Raw genomic sequence first — 14,817 nt, forward strand, 5'->3', positions numbered from 1 at the left:
ATGAAACCGAAGCATAAAGTAACAGATGTTGTGAAGACTAGGAGGGAAAACACCCAGGTTCTGGTCCAGGTTCTGCCTTATTCAGTAACTTCAGAAAATTCTCTCTGCTTCTCTGTTCCTCAGTTTCCTCATCTGAAAAATGAGGAGATGGAATCATACAATTTCAAATTCCCTTTCCACCTCACTGCACCAGGAGTGACCCGCCTGAGTTTCACATTTTGATATGTTTTGAACATGCATTGAAGTGCAAAGTATTAGAACAGTAAATCAGATCTCATAATTTTCAGGGTCACGAACAGAGTCTGAGAGGATATTGTAATTTATAAATCATCTCTTGTTTAAAAAGGCACATAGAGGAGTTCTCATTGTGGCTCAGTGGGTTAAGAATCCGACTAGTATCCATGAGGATGTGGGTTCGATCCCTGACCTTGCTCACTGGGTTAAGGATCCAGCATTGCCGTGTGCTGTGGTGTAGGTCAAAGACATGGCTCAGACCCTGCATTGCTGTGGCTGTGGTGTAGGCCAGCGGCTACAGCTCCAATTCCACCCCGGCCTGGGAACTTCCATACATCACAGGTGTGGCCGAAAAAGAGAAAATGAAAAAACAAATGAATAAAAAGGCACATTGAAAGTTAAGAGAAGTCATTATTGGTGAAATCATCAGAAAAAAAAAATAGCAGAGCATGCTCAAGGGGAGGCAATTTAAGATGACGGATTATCAACAAGCTTGTCTCCTGTCAATTCAAAAAGCTTTCTGATGACTCACTTTCCATTTCCAAGCTTCAAACTCAAATAGCTCTTCACAAAGATGATTGAGCCAGATAAAACGATATAACTGCTTTAGGAAGCCTAGTGCCCACCATCATCCCCTCCCTGGCCTCCCAATTTTATCTGACATTTCTATGAAGGAAAGGAATGGCCATTCACTGATGCACTTAACATACGCCAAGATCTATTTAAGGCACTTAACATACACCATCTCATTTAATACTCTCGACAACCTTATAATAAAGTCTAATATTCCCATTTTACTCCTAAGAAAACTGGCACTCAGAAAGTTAAACAGATCTCAGAATTACAAAGTGCTGAAATTAGAATTAGAAAATAAGACCACAGCCACCAAGTTTATCAAAACTCAATGGAGGTAAATCTCTTCGGGACAAAAGTAATCGCTTTTATTCATTTATAGACATTTTACTATCTCTCAGAATCATGGGTTGAGTTCTGTGCCCCACTTAAGTTCACATGTTGAAACCCTAACTTCCAGGACCTCCGATTCGACCTTACTTTTTTACAGAGGAGATTTTACAGAGATGGTCAAGTTAAAATGACGTTATTAGGGGAACCGTCATCCATTATGATTGCGGTCCTTACAGAAAGGGGAAATTTTAACACAGAAACACACAGACATGCACACAGGGATGAAGGAAGTGATCAGGGTAATACGCTTATAAGCCAAATGTTGCCAGCAAACCAGCAGAAGCTAGGAAAGAGGCATGGACCAGTTTCTTCCTCACAAACTAACCCCACTGACACCTTGATCTCAGACTTCCAGCCTCCAGAACTAGAAGGCAGTACATATCTGTTGCCTAGGAGACCTCAACTATAGCTCTTTGTTGTGGCAGTCATAGCAAGCTAACACAACCAGTTAATTGGATATCAAAGGCCAGTACTGGATTTATGAGAGTCAGTCACAGTCATAGGAATCCCTCATATGCAGTGCAAAGCCCCTCCCATCAATTTGTTCATTAATGCTCATCAGAACCCCATGAGGGAGTGGGAAATGGTGAGTATTATTTTCTCTGTGCAACAGATAAGAAATTGGAGGCTGAGAAATTAGCTTGATCTTCACCAGCAACCTAGTAGCCAAGATGCAGAAGCAAACATGGAAACAAGGACTTCTGCTCTGAATTCCACTGCATGATGCTTACTCCTTGGAGCACCGTCAGGGGACACTGAGCAGGCTCGTGTTCTCTAATATATCAGTATCACTACCCATCTTCCCACCTTTCTAACTTCCATTATTTTTAACTCAAAAGCTATTCAGAGCTTTGAGCATTTCCTGAGGGAGTGAAGCATAAAGAAACTTGAAGGATGATCTCATTTTTCAGAGAACTTTCTCCAAAAAGTTCTGTCGAGATGAGGACTTTGTGTTTGGATCCAGCCAAAGAAGATATTTAAAGGAGTCAGCCCAAAGCAGAACAGCTATTCTCAATGCAATACACATTTATTAACTACCTACCATGCCCTAGCACTGTGCTGGGCCCTTGGAAGATAAAGGTGACTAAGACTCAGCCCTTGTCCTCAATGGCTCATAACCAGGAAAAAACAGACATATAAAAAGAATTTCCCAGACGGCCACTTAGCCTAGACTGATGGTTCAGAAGAGACTTCTGGAAAGGGCTGATGGCTAAGCAGAGTACCCTACCTTAGCTCTCTCAAGTGCCCTAAAAATCGTACTTTCCCTGGAGAATAAAAGCTTTCAGACACCTCAGAAAGTTCATCACTCAGCATGCTAACTGAAAAAGGAAGCCAAATATCTGCCTTCCAAACTTACATATTTCTCCTTCTCCCCCAAATATTTATTGCCCCTGACCCAGATGGTGGGGAATTTTTTACACCCTATCAATCCTTTCAGTATTGTTCTATATTCTTGCACACTTACTATGTGCCAGTTACTTTACTAAGTACTTTCCATAGTTAACCTCATTTAATTTCCATCTTACAGATGAGTAAATTCAAAGAGGTTAATTTACCTATGGTCACAGAAGTGACAGAGAATAAAAGGTCATTAGCCTCTTACTTCTAAGTGACATCAGTTTTCTTCAGGGTAGCAAAATACCTTAAAAACTATATTCCCCAGCCTCCCTTACAACTAAGGTGGTATGTGACATAGTCACATGAAGGGGGTTGGTCCTTAATCCCTGTTTGCATGGCACATATTGTTGTGCTCCTTGCCCTTCTTCATGCTTCCTGATTAGAACGAGATTGTGATGGCTGGTGCTCCTGCAGTCATCCTAATATCAAGAAGAGTTGTCTCTTTCTCTCTCTCTCTCTCTCATACACACACACACACACACACACACACAGGATTTCTGAGCAGCATAGGAGGACTTAGTCACCACTGACATTTATGGGTGATGTGCCAGGGATGGACAGCACACATCTGGATTTTGTATTGCTTGATAGAAAAATAGATCTCTCTATATTATTTATGCATCATAATTTGTTTTCTCTTACTTGCAGTTGAATTCATTGCCTAACTGAAATACATGAAATAGGCCAGTGGTAAAATATTTTTTTTCTTCTTTGTTTTTTTAGGGCCGCTCCTGTGGCACATGGAAGTTCCCAGGCTAGGGTTCACATTGGAGCTGCAGCTGCCAGCCTATGCCACAGCCACAGCAACACCAGATACAAGCCACACCTCTGAACTACACTGCAGTGCCAGATCCTTAACCCACTGAGCGAGGCCAGGGATCAAACCTGCATCCTCATGGACACTATGTTGGGTTCTTAATGTGATGAGCCACAACAGGAACTCCTAAAATATTTCTTGAAGGCATCTTACTATCTCCAAAATTTATAACCATCAAGGTCCCTTCCTGAGGATCTGATAGTAAGGAGAGGGGAGGAGAGAGAAATGCTCATAGAGCAGGAATAAACAGGATACAGCTAGAAGTGTCAAGTCTGGATCTGAGGAAAAAGAGCTGTGCTAGGGGATCAGCCATCAGGATTCTACCCTGGCTGGCCACTAAATTACGATGAATTTTTAAAAAATCTATTTAATTAAAATATAGTTGAGTGACAATATTGTGTTAATTTCTGCTATACAGCAAAGTGATTCAGTTATATATATACACATACATACACATACAGATATAAGCTTTTTCATATTCTTTTCTATTATGGTTTATTATGGGATATTGAATATAGTTCCCTGTGCTATACAGTAGGACCTTGTTGTTTATCTATCCTGTATATAATAGTTTGCATCTGTTAATCCCAAATTCCCTGTCCATCCCTCCCCCCCCCCCACCGCTTGGCAACCACAAGTCTATTCTCTGTGTGTGAGACTGTTTCTGTTGTGTAGATAGGTTCATTTGTGTCATATGCTTAGATTCCACATATAAATGACATCACGCAATATTTGTCTTCCTCTCTCTGACTTATTTCACTTAGTATGATAATCTCTAGGTCCTAAAAGACAGTGATCTTGAACAGGGCAATCCTGGGCCTCAGTTTCTTCATCTGTACAGTGAAAGGTTAGGTTAGATATCTCCATGGTCCCACAATTAGTCTCTAAACCCCACAAAGCAAGGAGCCTCCAAATTCCCAGTGATTGGAAATGAGGTTTCTGTGAAGCCCTACCCTAGTGTAGTTCCCATTCAAGTAGAGACTCTGAGAGTGTTGTAAGTCCCTCACCCCTCCCCACACACCCACCTTTTGCCGGAGCCATCCATGAATGTGCACAAAGAATGTGCCCTGTACCCAGGAGACCCCTCCTCAAATGCATGAAGCCCCCATCGGGCACACAAAGCCCTCTCCATGCTCACAGGATCTCCCCATTCCCAAACCGTCTCCACCATCTATCTCCCACACACTTGCACAGGAGTCCAGCCAAATCCAGCAGATAAGACCATTCCACTCACACAGGACTATAAAAATCTCATTTTCCATCTGAGGAGTTCAAAGAACTACACAAAATTATATTCTCTTTATCAAGTGCTCCAAGAAATGTATAGATTTATCTCTTTTGTATATAGAATTTATTATCAGCAGAAACATTGATATCACTGAGCTCCAAAGTCTCCTAAGTCTCTTTATAGAATAAGACAAAAGTACAAAAATACAAAGGCATAAAACCATTGTTGAGCAGACTCTAGGAAAAGAACAACAACAAAAAAAAATACCCGAAAAAACAAAGAGCCAGCGAAACTCAGATCAGGCCAGTTAATGGACATCATATGATCTCACACTGTTGGCAGAAGCCACAAATTTGATTCTGAACTTCCTAGTTGCTAAGGCAAAAATTCAGTTTCAGAGCCACTAACTTTCTAAAAGTCACCCAGAAAATCTGTAGCCAAGTCAACCAGGAAATTTAGGGGCAGAGCTGGGATGCTTAGATTCATTCCCAGTGTAAAACAACCCTAAATGGGCCTACTGACAACCCCCTATAAGCAGGGCAACCAGAAAGCTGAGGGACAAGGCTCCCCTAAAGTCGGTAAACATCACAAGTAGGTCAAGCCACCAGAGATTGAGATTATTTTCAGAACTTGGTATTCAGGCAGTGCGGGCAGCTACTGCAATAGGAAGCCCACATTAAAGATGAGGGCAGAGGGATGGCTGGTCAGAAATGCATCAGTAAAAAACATCACAGGGAGGCAAACTGTGGTTCTCACCCAAACAGTATCCTGGGGATGGAAAGCTATTAGAGTCTAGACCTGGAACTTGTATGGGACAGACAGCCTGCTACTCTTATCATCTGATGCGTGTGGTCATACTAAGACTCCATTCTCAACAAACAAGCTTATGATTAAAGTTCCTCTTCCCAAGCAAGCCTTCCTCTGGGATAAGACAGTTCTGTCATATGATTTATGAATTCTGGTCCCTGTGGCCAGGATCCTTCATTGGGAGCCTATCATTCTTTACATCAACCTCATGAGCTTGGTTAGTCTAGGTCTTCCCTGGGTGAAGAATATATGTCCTGGGTCTGTCAGGTCTGAGTCTAAAGGGCTGAGGGCCAGACAATGGCCAATTCTTTAAGGGGAGGAACACATCATTTCAGATCTCTCAGAAGGTAACCAGCCAGTTGTGCCCCTGGAGGCCCCTATCCCCAGCTTTGCATTCAAACTGCCACAGCATAAACCCTGAGGAGTGCTTGAGTTCCACACGAGAAAGCTGTTGACTTTCTTGCCCCACCTCTTCCCTTGCTTGTTTGGGAAACCTCCATGCACAATCCTGGATCTGGCCGACGGAGATACAAGGTACTTCTGGGAACATGGGCCTCCCTCAGACCCTGCACATTGATGCAAAAATCATTACATCTTAAACAGGCAAGTTACTGGTATTTTACATTTACTAGACCCGTTTCCCTATGGGCAGATTTGAAAATTATAGCTCTTCTCGAGTGTTTTATACCAGATTTCAAATAGACCAGCCCAGCATGAAACCACAGGGAACTGAAATGAGGATGGAGGCAGAAGGTGGAGAAGGATCAACTTTATCCTCTGATTAGTTGAGATGAAAAATGACTTGAGAGACACAAAAGGAATAACAATTAACATGGTCCATTGGCCTGATGCCCTGTTGTTCATAAACAGATAATGGAAGCCCTGAAAGCCCATGTGGCCAAATAAGACCAGCAGAATTGTCTTCATTTTGGACTTTCTGTTTTGTTTTGCTTTTGGCCACAGAAGTTCTTGGGCCAGGGATTGAACCTGCACCATAGCACCGACGTGAGCCACCCCAGTGATAGCACCAGATCCCGAAGCTGCTGAGTCACCATGCAGCTCCTCATTTGGGACTTTAAACACGTCCTTAGGCTAATGCAAAATACAAAAAGTATTTTTTTAATAACATGAAGTTTTAGTTCATCCAGTGGGAAGTCAGAATTGGGAAAGAGACAGAACAAAACAGAATTACTGATTTTCAGAGTTCAGTTTTGAAACAGTCTCCCTAGAGGGCTTTTATTGAAATCTCCTTCCCAGCCCACAATCAGGGAGCAAGCTCTAAATTACTATATCTTTGTATAAAAACCATTTAATTAAGGTTTGATTAACATACAAAAAGCTGCACATATTTAATGCATACAACTTGATGAGTTTTGGTAAGTATCCCCCTGTGAAACCATCACCACAATCTATGCTGTAAATATATCCACCACCTGCAAAAGTTTCTTACCACCCAATTTATTTGTTTGTTTTATGTTTATTTTCAGTAACAAGAAAACTTAACATAAGATCTATATCCTTAGCAAATTTTTAAGTATGCAATACAATATCATTAACTACAGCTCTCTAGGTCACATTCATCTGTATAACTGAACTTTATACCTTTTAACTAATAATACCTCCTCTTTTCCCAAACCCCCAGCCCCTGGAACCCCACCCCCTCAACTCTCTGCCTCTAGGAATTTGATAATTTCAGATTCCTCATATAAGTTGTATCATGTAGCATTTGTCCTTCTGTGTCCAGCTTACTTTACTTAGCATGATATCCTCTAGTTCATCCATGTTGTCACAAATGATAGGAGTTCCTTCTTTTTATGGCTGAATAATATTCTATTATATGTAGGTACCACATTTTCCTTATCCATTCATTTATCAATAGAATTTTAAGTTGCTTTCCTATATTAGCTATTGGTTTTTTTTGATGTCTATTTTTTATTACTCAATGAATTTATTACATTTATATTTGTATAATGATCATCGCAACCCAATTTTATAGTATTTCCATCCCAAAGCCACAGCACATCCCTCCATCCTCCAACCTTTCACAGACTTTGGAAACCATAAGTTTTTAAAAGGCTGTGAGTCAGTATCTGTTCTGCAAAGAAGTTCATTCTGTCCTTTTTTCAGATTCCACATGTAAGTGATAGCATTTGATGTTGGTGTCTCATTGTCTGACTGAGTTCACTTAGCATGATAATTTCTAGGTCCATCCATATTGCTAAAAATGCCATTATTTCATTTCTTTTAATGTCTGAGTAATATTCCACTGTGTACCACATCTTCTTGATCCACTCCTCTGCTGATGGACATTTAGGTTGTTTCCATGTCATGGCTGTTGCAAATAGTGCTGCAATGATCATCAGAGTACATGTGTCTTTTCAAGTCATGGTTTTCTTTGGATAGATGTCCAAGAGTGGGATTGCTGTATCAAATGGTAGTTCTATTTTTAGTTTTCAGAGGAATGTCTATACTGTTTTCCACAGTGGTTGCACCAATCTATTTTGTTTTGACTGCTTTAAGCACTAGACTCTTGCATATCATCAGATAAAGGATAAAACATCCCAAAAGCACTTGAATGGGCTTTTGTTGGGGGAGTTTATAGAAACTACATATGAAATGAGAACTGAATGTCAGTTTATCATTCACTTAATATAGTGTAATATTACTGTTAATATTCTTAGCTTCCTCTTATCAATATGGTGCAGGTCAGTACAGAGATTTGGTCTGATGCCTTATATTCTCTGATGGTGAGGTTTGTTAAGTCACTTCTTGGGCCCCGCTCAGTTCTAATTATGATGTAATATTAGTTTGTCAGCATGAAGAAAGAGAAGAGGTAAGTATTACTCCTTCCTTAATTTCCCCCAAAACAAAATAGTGTTCATAACTGTATTTGCAAGAACCGTCAAAATATCTGAATTGATTACTTACATAGTCAGAAAACAGAAGTTCCAGTATGACTATCCTGTAGCAGCATAATAGCACATTTTTCATTGTCTAATGGTTACTGAATGTTTGATTTTTATCAATGTTTTTGAAAAAAATATATATGCTCTATTTATTGAGAGGTGCTATTCCATACATATCCATGAATTTAAGCTTGTTAATTGTGCATTTGTCTTCTATAGTCTTATAATGTTTTAGCTACTTCATTTAGGATGATGATAACAAACACTTACTTGTTGATAAACTAAAATATGTCAAGTCCCAGGCCAGGTTCTGAGGATTCAATCCTGATTGGTACACAATTCCTGCCGTCATGGAACTCACAGTAGATAACAACTGTCTCACAAATGAGGATATAAGACCTACAATACCAATTTGTATTTACCATGAATGTGCGTATATATATATATTTTTTAAATTTCTTTATATATATATTTTTTCTACTGCACAGCATGGTGATCCAGTTACACATACATGTATGTATTCTTTTTTCTCACATTACGTGTTCCATCATAATTGACTAGACAGAGTTCCCAGTGCCACAGAGCAGGATCCTGTTGTTAATCCATCCCAGAGGCAACATTCTGCATCTACTTACCCCAAGCTCCCAGTCCATCCCATCCGTCCCCCTCCCCCTTGACAACCACAAGTCTATTCACCAAGTCCATGATTTTCTTTTCTGTGGAGATGTTCATTTGTGCCATGTATTAGATTCCAGATGTAAGTAATGTCATATGGTATTTGTCTTTCTCTTTCTAACTTACTTCACTCAGAATGAGAGTCTCTAGTTCCATTCATGTTGCTGCAAATGGCATTATGTTGTTCTTTTTATGGCAGAGTAGTATTCCATTGTATATATATACCACATCTTCCTGATCCAATCTTCTATCAGTGGACATTTGGGTTGATTCCATGTCTTGGCTATTGTGCATAGTGCTGCAATGAACATGCAGGTGCATGTGTCTTTTTTAAGTAGAGTTTTGTCTGGATATATGCCCAAGAGTGGGATTGCTGTGTCATATGGTAGTTCTATGTATAATTTTCTATGGTACCTCCCTACTGTTCTCCATAGTGGTTGTTCCAACTTACATTCCCACCAACAGTGCAGGAGGGTTCTCTTTTCTCCACATCCCCTCCAGCATTTGTTATTTGTGGACTTATTAATGATGGTCATTCTGATTGGTGTGAGGTGGTATCTCATGGTAGTTTTGATTTGCATTTATCTAATAATCAGTGATGTTGAGCATTGTTTCAAGTGTTTGTTGGCCACCTGTTTATCTTCCTTGGAGAAATGTCTATTCAGGTCCTTTGCCCATCTTTCAATTGGGTTGTTGGCTTTTTTACTGTTGAGCTGTATAAGTTGTTTGTGTATTTTAGAGATTAGACCCTTGTCAGTTGCATAATTTGAAACTATTTTCTGCCATTCTGCAAGTTGTCTTTTTGTTTTCTTTTTGGTTTCCTTTGCTATGCAAAAGCCTGTCAGTTTGATTAGGTCCCATTTGTTTATTTTTGCTCTTATTTCTGTTGCTTTGGGAGACTGACCTGAGGAAACATTTGTAAGGTTGATGTCCGAGAATGTTTCACCAATGTTCTTTCCCAAGAGTTTGATGGTGTCTTGTCTTATATTTAAGTCTTTCAGCCATTTTGAGTTTATTTTTGTGCATGGTGTGAGGGTGTGTTCTAGTTTCATTGCTTTGCATGCAGCTGTCCAGGTTTCCCAGCAATACTTGCTGATAAGACTGTTTTTTCCCCATTTTATATTCTTGCCTCCTTTGTCAAAGATTAATTGACCATAGGTGTCTGGGTTTATTTTTGGGTTCTCTATTCTGTTCCATTGGTCTGCATGGAACTGCAATTCCATACTATCTTGATTACTGTGGCTTTGTAATATTGCCTGAAGTCTGGGAGAGAGATGCCTCCTGCTTGGTTTTTGTTTTTCAGTATTGCTTTGGCAATTTTGAGTCTTTTGTGGTTCCATATAAATTTTTGGATTGTTTGTTCTAGTTCTGTGAAAAATGTCATGGGTCATTTGATAGGGATTGCATTGAATCTGTAGATTGCTTTGGGTAGTATGGCCATTTTTACAATATTAATTTTTCTAACCCAGGAGCATGGAATATCTTTCCATTTCTTTACATCTTCTTTAATTTCCTTGATTAATGTTTTATAGTTCTTGGCATATAAGTCCTTTACCTCCTTGGTCAGGTGTATTCCCAGGTATTTGATTTTTTGAGGTGCAATTTTAAAAGGTATTGTATTTCTGTATTCCTTTTCTAATATTTCATTCTTGGTATACAGAAATGTGACTGATTTCTGAATATTAGTCTTATATACTGCTAATTTGGTGAATTTGTTGATCAGTTCAAGTAGTTTTTGGGTTGAGTCCTTAGGATTTTCTATATATAGTATCATGTCACCTGCATACAGTGACAGTTTACCTCTTCTCTTCCTATTTGGATGCCTTTTATTTCTTTTGTTCGTCCTGATTGCTGTGGCTAGGACTTCCAATAAGATGTTGAATAACAGTGGTGAGAGTGGGCATCCTTGTCTTGTTCCAGATTTTAATGGGAAGGCTTTTGGTTTTTCTCCATTGAGTATTATATTTGCTGTGGGTTTGTCATAAATGGCTTTGATTATGTTAAGGAATGTTCCCTCTATAACCACTTTGGTAGGAGTTTTTATCATGAGGGGATGTTGGACTTTGTCAAATGCTTTTTCTGCATCTGTTGAGATGATCGTGTGATTTTTGACTTTTCTTTTGTTAATATGGTGTATGACATTGATTGATTTACGTATGTTGAACCATCCTTGTGAACCTCGGATGAATCCCACCTGGTCGTGGTGTACGATATTTTTGATATGTTGTTGGATTCATTTGGCTAAAATTTTGTTGAGAATTTTTGCATCTAAATTCATCTATCTTAGCTATTGTGATTAATGTTTCAGTGAACATGAGAGTGCAGGTATATATTCAAGATTCTGATTTTAATTCCTTTGTATATATACCCAGAAGTGAACTTGCTGGATCGTATACTAGTTCTATTTTTAATATTCTGAGAAATATCCATACCATTTTCCATTGGGGTTTCCTGAAGGAACTAGAAAGAGAAGAGAAAAACCAAGCCCAAAGGTAGCAGCAGAAGAAAGGAAGTGATAAAAATCAAAGCAGAAATAAATAAAATAGAGAATACAAAAAAAATTCTTAAAATCAACAAAACTGAATTAGTTTTTTGAAAGGAAAAACAAAATTGACAAACCTTAGCTAGATTATAAAGAAAAAAAAGAGCGAGTGAAGACTCAAGCAATTCAAATCAGAAATGAAACCGGTGCCACATAAATAAAATAAGGGAGTATCATGAACAACTATATGCCAACAAATTGGATAACTTAGAAGAAATGGATAAATTTCAAGAAATATGCAACCTACCGAGACTAAATCCAGAAGAAATAGAAAGCCTGAACAGATCAGTAACAAATAAGGAGACTGAATCAGTAATTGAAATACTCCCAAGACAGAAAAGCCCAGGACCAGATGGCTCACAGGTAAATTCTATTAAACATTTAAGAATTTGATACCAATGCTTCTTAAACTCTTCCAAAAACTAAAAGAAAAGGGAATACTTCCAAACTTATTTTATGAGGTCTGCATCAACCTGATAGCAACACTAAACAAATACACCACAGGAATAGAAAATCAATATCTCCATTGAAAATTGATGCAAAAATCCTCAGTAAAATACTAACAAGCCAAATTTAATAGCATATTAAGAGGATCATGCACCATGACCAAGTGGGATTTGGGCTAAACCACATTAACAGAATGAAGGGGGAAAAAATTACAAGATTTTTTAATAGATGGAAAAAAATTACAAAATTCAACATTCTTTCATGATAAAATATCATATATATGTCATATATAAATAATTTAGTGCAACACAATAAAAGTTATGTATGAAAAGCCCACGATTAATATTACATTCAAGAGCAAAAACTTCAAAGCTTTGTCCTTGTCTTCGAAGGTCTGGAACAAGGAAGGGATGCCTATTGTTGTCACTTTTATTCAACATAATGTTGGAAGTCCTGGTCAGAGCAATGAGGTAAGAAAAAGAAATAAAATGCATCTAAATTAGAAAGAAGTAAACTTAATCTCTGTTTGCAAAGGACGTGATCTTATGTATCTTACTTGAATAGGCATCCTAACACTTAGGCCATCTTCTTTATTTGGCAGACATTCATCTGAGTATCTTATATCCTCTAGTGGATGGTCAGTCTTTGAAGAGGGGCTGGGTCTCTTCCATCTACTCTCCTTGCAGTGATTGCTTCATGCCATTCACCTTGGAAGAGCTCAGTACAGATGGAAAAGGAAAATGTGGGCAAACTGTAGTGCAAAGGGAGTCCCTCATGGGTATACCATACTTTGTATTTGCAAAAATAGCTTCACAGATTTGATCTCATCTGAACCTCCAAAGGCTCCAAGAAGTTCATCGAGACTATTACCGTCTGATTTAGATAAAGGTGCTTTTATCTTCTACCAGCATCATGTTCACACTTATAGGTGTGATGATAGTCCCTCCCTCATAAAGCTGCTACAAAGGCCAAATGGAATAAAAGAATTAACATATGTAAAGGCGCTCACAACAGAATCTGGCACTTAGGGAATTCTATACACATTTGCTATTACTACTTCTTCTCATTAGATTCTTTTTTCATGTGGAATCATAAATCTAGGACTTAGACTTTCTGCTTCTAAATCCAGGGTCCCTTCAGCACCTTCAGGACTCTGGCCTAGCATGAACCAGGTCTGCAAACCACTTCTTGCTGGGGCCCTCCATGGCCTCATCTCTGTCACAGGAATTTGAAGTGGACCTTCACTAAGAACACTGCCTGCCATAAACATATATGATCATTTCCATAAAGATAAATATTCTTCCCTGCCTGAGAAGCTTCTCCTTTTCCTCCAGGGTTCACTTATCTTCCAGAGAAGAGAGAAGGCCTTTTGTTCCTAAGGCCTTTAGCCATCCTGAATTCTTCTAAATATGTTGTCCACCTCGATGTGGAACAGGTAATGCCCCAAATGTGCAGCAATGCCATTGCATGCCTTCTATCAGAGAGGTACTTAGACAAAGTGAATAAGGGGCAGATAGGCACACAACAGTGGTGAGGAAACCTTAATGCTGATGCCAGGTCAGCTGGCCTGATGTTGGGGGAAGAGAGCTTAGTTGAAGGAGGGCTAGCATGGCTTTTACATTCTCATCCTATCACCAGAACTGCCAGGTGTGCTGGCTATACTATGAATCCTTCCTCAGATTATAAAAAGATCAAAAACAAATTAAAAAGTTAAACCACTAAAAAGGCAACTACCATGTCCTAGAGATTTGAAAACAGGCAGTAGTTGCTGGACTTATTCTAACACAATAGACCCTTTCTCCATTCTCATACCCACTTATCAAGGCATAGTTGGATGTCCAGTCCCACAGGATTCCTCTCTGATCACCTCTCAGCAGGTAAAACCTCTCTCTTCCATAGGAATGAACTCCCACATTTTCTCTGTCTTGTTTTAAGACATTTAGTTCTTCTGCCTTGTTAAAAGGAGTTCCCATTGTGGCTCAGAGGGTTAAGAACCTGACATAGTGTCTAAGAGGATTCAAGTTTGATCCCTGGCCTCAGTGGGTTAAAAATCCAGTGTTGCCACCAGCTGCAGTGTAGGTTGAAGATGTGGCTTAGATCTGGCATCGATGTGTCAAAGGCTGTGGCGAAGGCTGGCAACTACAGCAACGATGGGACCCCTAGCCTGGGAACTTCCATATGCCACACGTGCAACACTAAAAAAAAAGTTGTTGGTCTGTTTGTCTTAGCTTCCTGACCTCAAACCCCACTCCATCATGCAGAATTAACTTGGCTCTCTTGGGTGCCAAGGCGGCCTCTTCTACATGCCTCTTATGTAGCATCTGCCTCATTTGCTCATGGTTATTTGCTTAGGTCAGTCTCCAACCCACATCCATCACCATTTCTGAGTTTCACCAGAACAGAGAAGGTGTTTTTTTCCTTCTTATATCCCCAACACCACCTACAGTGTTAGTAATTGTGAACTAAATTCCATGACATCATATTGAGATTTAGTCATTGCAAAATGTGCCCAGCACATAGGAACTTGCTGATTACTTGTTAATTGAATGGAAATTTTGAACTAATGGCTATTTCCAAGGAAGTGTATCTACATTGTTTTTTATGTTTTCATTATAAATTTAGATAGTGATGGGTATCAAAGAGTACAGTGTATGAGTGGGAAGAGGAACTCTGGGAGAAGTTTTGATTCATGGTAGTCACTTTTTTTAAAGCTCATTAGCTTTGCAAATGACTGGTCCATGAAGTTCAAAAGTTATGAACTGGGAAGTGGTCTTAGAGCAAGGCATCTAGTTCAATT

The sequence above is a fragment of the Phacochoerus africanus genome, chromosome 1, assembly GCF_016906955.1.
Source record: "Phacochoerus africanus isolate WHEZ1 chromosome 1, ROS_Pafr_v1, whole genome shotgun sequence".
Classification (NCBI taxonomy): Eukaryota; Metazoa; Chordata; class Mammalia; order Artiodactyla; family Suidae; genus Phacochoerus; species Phacochoerus africanus.